The 8,709-nt window shown below is 43.1% G+C and overlaps 1 long non-coding RNA gene across 1 annotated transcript; it reads right to left on the reverse strand.

The window, feature by feature from the left end:
* Nucleotides 1-772: 772 nt before the first annotated feature.
* On the reverse strand, nucleotides 773-3,745 carry LOC123446469. Its single transcript, XR_006631371.1, has 2 exons — nucleotides 1,752-3,745; nucleotides 773-1,000 (listed from the first exon to the last, which is right to left on the reverse strand). It is a non-coding gene; the product is annotated as an uncharacterized LOC123446469 (long non-coding RNA).
* Between the last annotated feature and the right edge of the window lie 4,964 nt (nucleotides 3,746-8,709).

Below are 8,709 nucleotides of genomic sequence, written 5' to 3' on the forward strand. Positions count from 1 at the left end.
CGGTGTGCATGAAAGTGAATCTATGCGTTGGTGTAAACAAGGCTACACCAAGAACTCGCCTAACACCGGTGGTAGCTGGACGGGCTTGGAGGTGAGGACGGACTTGATGATCATGTAGCGAGAGACGGAGGTCACAACCACATCATCATCAAGTGGATGGTAGGGAACTTTACTCGCCCATGGAATGAGTGACATGGTAGGATATCAGTCGAAAGCAGTGCTTGCTGGCATTGGCCTTTTTCTGAAAACAAAGGTCAGTAAGGGTTGCCTATGCGACGGGTTGGAAGGCACGAAAACATGTCTGTCATGGAAACTTAGGTGTGGCTGACGAAAAGATATCTACGCAATACCTCAGCATCAATCCTGCAAATGGTGTCTGGAACACTTGGTACCATGGCATCACTCCGCTCGGACAGAGATGATGCCAAACACCAAAAAGCGGGTACAAAAAGGTGGAGGGTGCACGTAGTGAATCGATACTGATGCCACCTACACTCACAAGATCAACCACTAGCGACCCGATAATAAGTCTATATGCATGCTATGCAACAAACAAATGCAACAATCAAGTGCAGCAAACCGGATAGACTCTTTACTACTGTTTTCTAACACTCACGCGTGCTAGGGCGTCCTACAGCTATACCTCCTCCGATACCAACGTTGTGGCACCCCGGATAAGATAGACTGGATCACTCCGTATTCCACCCCAGGGATTAAGTCTTTTGGAAAATGACACTACTTGGCATAGAACAAATCAGCTCTTTATTACAAATGACAGAAATACAAGGTTCCGATATCACAATGAATTACATCGGCATGGCAACACTATGCCTTCTTAGGTAGCTCTATGCTTATAGAAAAACAAATCAAAGCAACGGAATAACTTCTAGCAAGGGAACAACGACGACACTGGTGAAATCAACTCTACAAGGACTCTGGCTGGAATGCTTATCCTTGATCACCAACTCGTCAGGCAATCAATCATGGCATGACCTGCAAACTGGCATGACACACGAGGTGAGTACTTTGAATCTACTCACGAGCTCACAACGACCAACGCAATCAAGACCAACAACAATATGGCATTTACAAGTTGAAGATTAATGACGAGCATGATACACCTAGAGCAACACGGCATATACATGGTGAAAAAAAATACCGCTAGAACAACATCTGATGAGCATGGCATGAACATGTTACTCAAGCCATGAACAAAGATGATACTAGCATGCACCATGGTTAAACTTATATATCAACTTACTCTGATCGGGGTTATCTCGTAACCACCACATGTATCCAAAATATTAACTAACCTCGGTATCCATGATACTACTTTAATCTTCTGATGATCAAATAAAGATCAACCAACTTCTTTCTCATCAAACAAGGGTTGTTTATTAAGTATATTATTATTATTGTTAACTCATAGTGTGACCTACTACAAACTGGGCCCATATCCGTGGGTGTGGCTATTGATAGATTATACATACTCTGTAGAGGTTGGTACACTGTACCTACACCACAAAACCCAAGGCCTCACGCACCTATTTGGGTGGACTAGCGGCATTCCGAGAGAACCAATATATTGCATGACACTCCCCCGGCCACTTCGACAAACTCCCATTTGGGCTAAGTCATGGGTGGCTCCGATGCCACTCTAGACATCCAATGGCCATCATCGTGGCAAAACAGAAATGGTACCAAACGGGTACAATGGTACCATAGAAAAACAACGGGCCTTGGACGCCTACCTCATCAGGGTAGCGCGCACATAACCTTCCCTAGTTGGAGGAACCAATGAGAGGCATGCCAATCGACTGCATTAAGGCCTTCCCATACAGGCAAGTGTGGATGCACTGGTCAGCTCGACTCGATGGCACTATGACTCAGCCAACATTTGTTCATGTTCAGTTAATATCCGGTTGAACTTGTAAAGTAATGAGCTAAGTCATAATAAAAATAACAGGATGAATAGACAATTCATATGAGCATGACATAAGAATGAACATGTATGTGAAGTATAACAATTTCACATGTGAAGCATTAGCATCGACAATAATAACGAACTTAGTCTAGTGGATGCACATGAACATGATAGAGTAATGATCATGCAGATCACAAGTGCTTTTCATAACTGGCGATATTCGTGCATCGAAGGAACACTACTATCACGAGCATGTAATAAGAACAAGCATGAGATATGATAATAATACTACCAAGTAGCCACGGAACTAACAGGGTGCACAAGCACAAAGCATGAAGATGATCGATTCCACAAGCATACAGAAATACTAGTAGAGCAAACAGTTGTTAAATATTGAAGTAGAAAACAATGGTTACTACAAGATCACAATACAAGTGGATGCCGTGGCTTGCCCGGGGATAAAGGATTCACCGGAAGGAAGTGCAAGGAACTCGCGGAACGATTCGCAAGAAAATTATCTCTCGCAAAGGGGGCTTAACAAGGGCAAGGGAAAAATTGTCATTTTTAGTATGTGACAATATAGTGAAAATAGTACCAAAGGAACGAACTTGATGAGACGAAAATGTGGGCTTTGGAATTACCTCAATCGGAGTTACTATTAAAAAGATATGGTGGTTTGTTTGTTAGGAGAAAAACAAATAAAAAATTGTGTTTTTTTGTTGCTAACGGGTGAACACCCACTATTTAACCACTTCGGCCAACGGACCTGGGTTGAAAACGCCTTTCTTGAAATACACTTTAAGTTAGAGAAAACACACTCGCGTTCGAGGCTGAAGCAAGAAAAAGCCTTGACCACGGAAATACGCGCTCGTGCAAAAATGCCTTCACTTACGGCAACGGGCCAGTCCGGTAAGCGGACCTGCGGCTGGCGCGCGGGCCTTCTCACTTCTCTCTCCTTCGATTGTCTTCTTCCGCTCGCTGGGGTCAAAGGGGCTCGGGCACCGGCGCACCTGTCACCTTACTACTCCAAAGGGCCGCCAACGTGCGTGGCGGCACCGCAGCTCCTCTCCACGACTGATGGTAGCCAAGGGAGCGACTCCGGCGACCTACAGTGTCGTAGCCACTAAGGGGGCCGAGGTGGACGGAGGTCTCCTGGCGAGCGGCGCTGGCAGGGCCTCCTTGGAGGAATGGAGGGCGATGGTAGCTCTGCGGGGTCCAGGGGGTCTCCGCACACGTAGAAGAAACGAGGGGGAGGGCTACTGGGAGGATTTGACCACGTTGATCGATGGCGGACGGCTTGGCTATTGGGGAAAAGGGGCGCTCCAGGAGCTTGGGGAACGGCTGCAGAGTGGTGGGAGAGCTATGGCACGCTATAAATAGCGCCAGGTAGAGCTCGGGAAGGCTCTGGCGGACCTTGGGCAATTATCCATGGAGTAGGCAGGGCGGCCAGGTCACGGGCGCGGCTAGAGCATCGCGTAGGATGTGACCTGAGAGGGGGAGAGGGTTCCAGCGCAAGGCGAGACCAAGACGGAGCTGCTAGACATGATTAGGTGTCGATGGCTCGAAAAAACAGACGATGGGGAGGGGCCAACTGCCAGAGCACGGACAAGGGCATGTCGGACACCTAGTCACCGCACGAACGCGGCGGTGACACGCGCTATGATCAGCCAAACCTTTTCTAGGCGATTGGTCATTCACGAGTGAGTGTCAAAGTACAAATGAACAAGCACATGGACTCAAGATGTGACCACAGCTTGCTAGAAGACAAGACAACATCAAGGTGTTTGTTGCTTTCTGAAGAAGATTGGTGTGTAGAAAGATGCTGATATTTTGCAGAGGGTGATCCATCACTAGGATGATCATTTATGCAAATTTTTAGCTTAATAGGATCAATCTAGATAGCATTTGTTGTACAATTCACCCCATTGGATAGAAATGGAAAATACGAAGTAGCACTCACATGCTTGATTGGGTTTAGCTGTAATTTGGGGAAGATGATCTATTTGGGCATATGGATGTACTGCAATTTTTTTATACCATTGGGATACACCAAAATAGTACTTCCTTCACAATGCATCTCTCTAGAGAGAAACTACAAAAAAATATAGAGAAACATTAACTTAAATCAATGATCCCAAATTTGGTGTGCACAAGCTATATGGGTAGGAGCATATCCTGTTAAATTTTGAGCAATTAAGAAGCAACATAAAGTATAGTTGCTTCACAAACTGAAAATCTGACCAGAAAATAAGATTTGATGTTGGGCACATGAATGATGCAATGATGCTCAAATCTTGAGAAAACAGGTAATTTGAGTATCTGGAGGTCATGTCAAAACTTCAAATCATTTGGATCATCCTAGCCAGTACCTCATTCCAAAGTTCCTTTCTAAACAAAAACTTTGATAAATTAGCTATGGAAGTTCCTTTCTAAACAGAAACTTTGATAAATTAGCTGAGGAATATTTACTAGGCAAATGATGTTGAATTTTTGCATGATGTTCTAATATGGATAGGAAAGAGTCGACAAAAGATTTGACAGCAATCAAGAAGATATAAGTGACATTTCCTTCCCAAAATGCCATTCAGGGTAGAACAGAAAAAGGAATATCCTTGAATTATTTTTGACCAAGACACTGAAGAATTTTGACAAATTTGAGGAAGATATGTCCCACACAATTTATGGGAATTATTTGGGAATTTTGGGAGATACATAAATATTGGTTGCTTCACAACCTAGAGGAAATAGAGTGATTCTTTTAATAGAAAAAGGAATATTCCCAAGAAAAATATATCACTTAGGGATAAGATGGAAATGACATGGTCTTGGGAAGGTTTTGAGGATGACAAGCCACTTTCGAGACTAGAAAGAGAAATATTCCCAAGTTTCCATACCACGGAGCCACAGAAAAGCAATTTCAAATAAAATCTTAAGGAAATTCAAAAGAAAAAGAAAGGGCCAAAATCGAGGGTGTGACAAAAAGACAAGGTAATATTGTATCTTTTGTTAGATCAACAATAATGCATATGAGACCCACTCAACATTTTCATCATGGTCTTCTCCTTTCAAAGGATCAAAGAAAATAGAAGTAATTGAGAGAAACAAATTGAAATATTTTTGTAGTTTTTGTTTATTTCGAACAAAGCAAATAAACATGGAACAACAAAAATGGAAAAAATTATTTACACGGGAAAGCTCCCAACAAGCAAAGGGAATATTCTTGGGTTTTCTTTTGATCCTACAACTAATTAACAGAAAAAAAAACTAGAAATATTTTTGTATTTTTAAAGTTTGTTTGAACACACAGAATAAGGCGGTAAATAAAGCTAACATGGATATAAAATGAAAGAGGATGAACACTGACAATTTATATGAAGCATTTGAACATGAATGTGATGTCGATGAAAAATATGTACTCCCCCAAGCTTAGGCGTCCGCATACCTCGGTAATCACCACTGATAGTAGCCATCCGGTCCGGGAAAGTAATGCAGCCGAGGTTCCTGAGCATCCCATGCCTAAGCAGGGGCTTCTGCCTTAGCCAGCTCGTTCTGGTTCGCGATTATGTTTGCTGGGATGATTGTCTATCCATTCCCGGCATGATATTTAAATAAAGAGGGTGCATGAAACGCAATAACATCGTGAGTCTTATCGTTTTATACTAAGTTATAACTAATGTGATTCGGGGGAATAGGTTCATCAGTAAACTAGTGCTCTATCATGGAGTTGTGATCAATATAAACCTTAGGCAATAGATAAGCAATTGGGTGTATGGCAACATTAAAGCGGTTTTCTAGGCAAGTCGCATCAATACCAACATGGATCATGCCAATGATATCGTTAATATGCATGCGGCATGCGACAATAGCTCCTAAACTATGAGTATTTTTGGCATGTAGCCCGTGACGCAAAATAGAGTGGGTGGGGGCACTATGACCGCCACCCATGGCAGTTATACTTTTCCCTATGGATAAAGCGAAGTAGTGCACAATGGAAAAATGTAAACTAGTGACCCTGGCGTTTGATGCACCCCTAGTTTCTCCCATAATTAGAGAGATGAGGAAGTTCTCAAACACCTTTGGTTTAGGCTCACATATTCCCCCGTGAGAGGGAATCAATCATATTTTGCAGAATTCAGAGACAGGTAATTCATAATGTTCTGCGTATACATCAAAATGCACCATGGAAACATCAATCCTATTGTCGAAATAAAATTTTCGCGAAAGGAATTTGTAAGGAGATAAGATTGGTCACACTCATCTGAGAGTAAGTTGGCCAGCCCGACATTTTCAATGAATTACATCAACTCTTGATGAAAGCCCGCCTCACTCAAGAAAGGGATGTCTGGCCATTCCCACGGACTAACTTCCGCGATGCGAAAGATGTTGATGTCCTAGTCGTGGCTCCTCCAAACAACTCCTTTGGGACTTCGGCTTAAAGAACCTCTCCTAAGGAAATTCATTTTCCTACAGACATTTCTGGAATTTTTTGACCACAAAATTATGTGAGTATAACTTTGCAAGATTGGTAGCAACTACTCACATAGGTGCCTAGAGGTCATATAAAGCATTCATACTACATGCAATTTAAATAATTCAGAATTCAATCTCATTTTCCGTAGCACAAAGTCTAGGAAAATATGGAAAATATAACTCACTAGAGGAATAACTAATTCGAGCTATGGGGGAGTCACATACCAAGGAATAATTCCTCAAAATAGTTTTGGAGACGGAGTTTCGACCAAAGATATCTAATTTCAGTCTAAATAGGAGAGAGAGAGAGAGAGAGAGAGAGAGAGTATGAATTTTCCTGGAGGTAGGAGATGACATGGGCTAAAGAGATAAGGCAGGTCGCCATCGTGGGACCCACAAGCCATTAGGCATGCCGAGGGGGGTGAGTGCGCCCTGTTGCCTTGTGTCCCATAGGTGCTTTGAGTTGATGTGTTTTCAGCACAAAAAAATCTTAAATATTCCATAAAAGTTCATGTTAAAATTTTGTGGCAATCTGAGACTTTTTATTTTTTGGTCATTTCTTGTGGGGACCCCGACTCATAAGTCGTGATCACTGAATGTACGTGCACACTGATCCCAGTGATCAATGCTCACTGAACACACAAAAACCGAATAACAAGAGGCCTACATTCATTACGTATTGTTTTACTGAATTATGGTCTTCATGGCGAAGTCTTCATAAGCTCGCGGCAAAAATCTTCAATATTAGTGTGATCCCATGCCATCTGCCTTAACCCTATAGGCATTCTGACAGGGAAGCGTCCTAGCTCGCATGTATGTCACAAAGGCACTCTTCATAATAGCATATTCCTTCAAGCCTGGAATATCATCTTTCCAGCTCACACACACAAATACCAAGTTTGGGAACCATGAACGTAGCTAAAGATCGGTTGATGGGGTTATAGTCCTAGGGTAGGGTCATAGGCCTGCCCTATAAGTCCTACCCAAGGATAAGACCCTTAGTCAGTTCCGACTGTCTTATGGACTTCCCATCATCCAGTCGGTAACAAATCCTACACCATCCAGTCGGAGATGAGCATTCGGAGTGTAACAAACTAACCGACTGGATTCCACTCTGTGCATCGTAACCCCCGTGGAGGGAAATGGTCGTACGTTTCCATGTGTTGGACTTATGCCCTAGAGGCAATAATAAATGTATAGTTATTATTATAATTCCTGTATCAAGATAATAGTTTATTATCCATGCTATAATTGTATTGAATGAAGACTCATTTACATGTGTGGATACAAAGACAAAACACCGTCCCTAGCATGCCTCAAGTTGGCTATCCAGTTGATCAATGATAGTCAGTGTCTTCTGATTATGAACAAGGTGTTGTTGCTTGATAACTGGATCACGTCATTGGGAGAATCACGTGACGGACTAGACCCAAACTAATAGACGTAGCATGTTGATCGTGTCATTTTGTTGCTACTGTTTTCTGCGTGTCAAGTATTTATTCCTATGACCATGAGATCATATAACTTACTGACACCGGAGGAATGCTTTGTGTGTATCAAACGTCGCAACGTAACTGGGTGACTATAAAGATGCTCTACAGGTATCTCCGAAGGTGTTAGTTGAGTTAGTATGGATCAAGACTGGGATTTGTCACTCCGTGTGACGGAGAGGTATCTCGGGGCCCACTCGGTAATGCAACATCACACACAAGCCTTGCAAGCAATGTAACTTAGTGTAAGTTGCGGGATCTTGTATTACGGAACGAGTAAAAGACTTGCCGGTAAACGAGATTGAAATAGGTATGCGGATACTGACGATCGAATCTCGGGCAAGTAACATACCGAAGGACAAAGGGAATGACATACGGGATTATACGAATCCTTGGCACTGAGGTTCAAACGATAAGATCTTCGTAGAAAATGTAGGATCCAATATGGGCATCCAGGTCCCGCTATTGGATATTGACCGAGGAGTCTCTCGGGTCATGTCTACATAGTTCTCGAACCCGCAAGGTCTGCACACTTAAGGTTCGACGTTGTTTTATGCGTATTTGAGTTATATGGTTGGTTACCGAATGTTGTTCGGAGTCCCGGATGAGATCATGGACGTCATGAGGGTTTCCGGAATGGTCCGGAAACGAAGATTGATATATAGGATGACCTCATTTGATTACCGGAAGGTTTTCGGAGTTACCGGGAATGTACCGGGAATGACGAATGGGTTCCGGGAGTTCACCGGGGGGGGGGGGCAACCCACCCCGGGGAAGCCCATAGGCTTTGGGGAGACACACCAGCCCTTAGTGGGCTGGTGGGAC

Source organism: Hordeum vulgare, chromosome 4H (genome assembly GCF_904849725.1).
Source record: "Hordeum vulgare subsp. vulgare chromosome 4H, MorexV3_pseudomolecules_assembly, whole genome shotgun sequence".
Taxonomy (NCBI): domain Eukaryota; kingdom Viridiplantae; phylum Streptophyta; class Magnoliopsida; order Poales; family Poaceae; genus Hordeum; species Hordeum vulgare.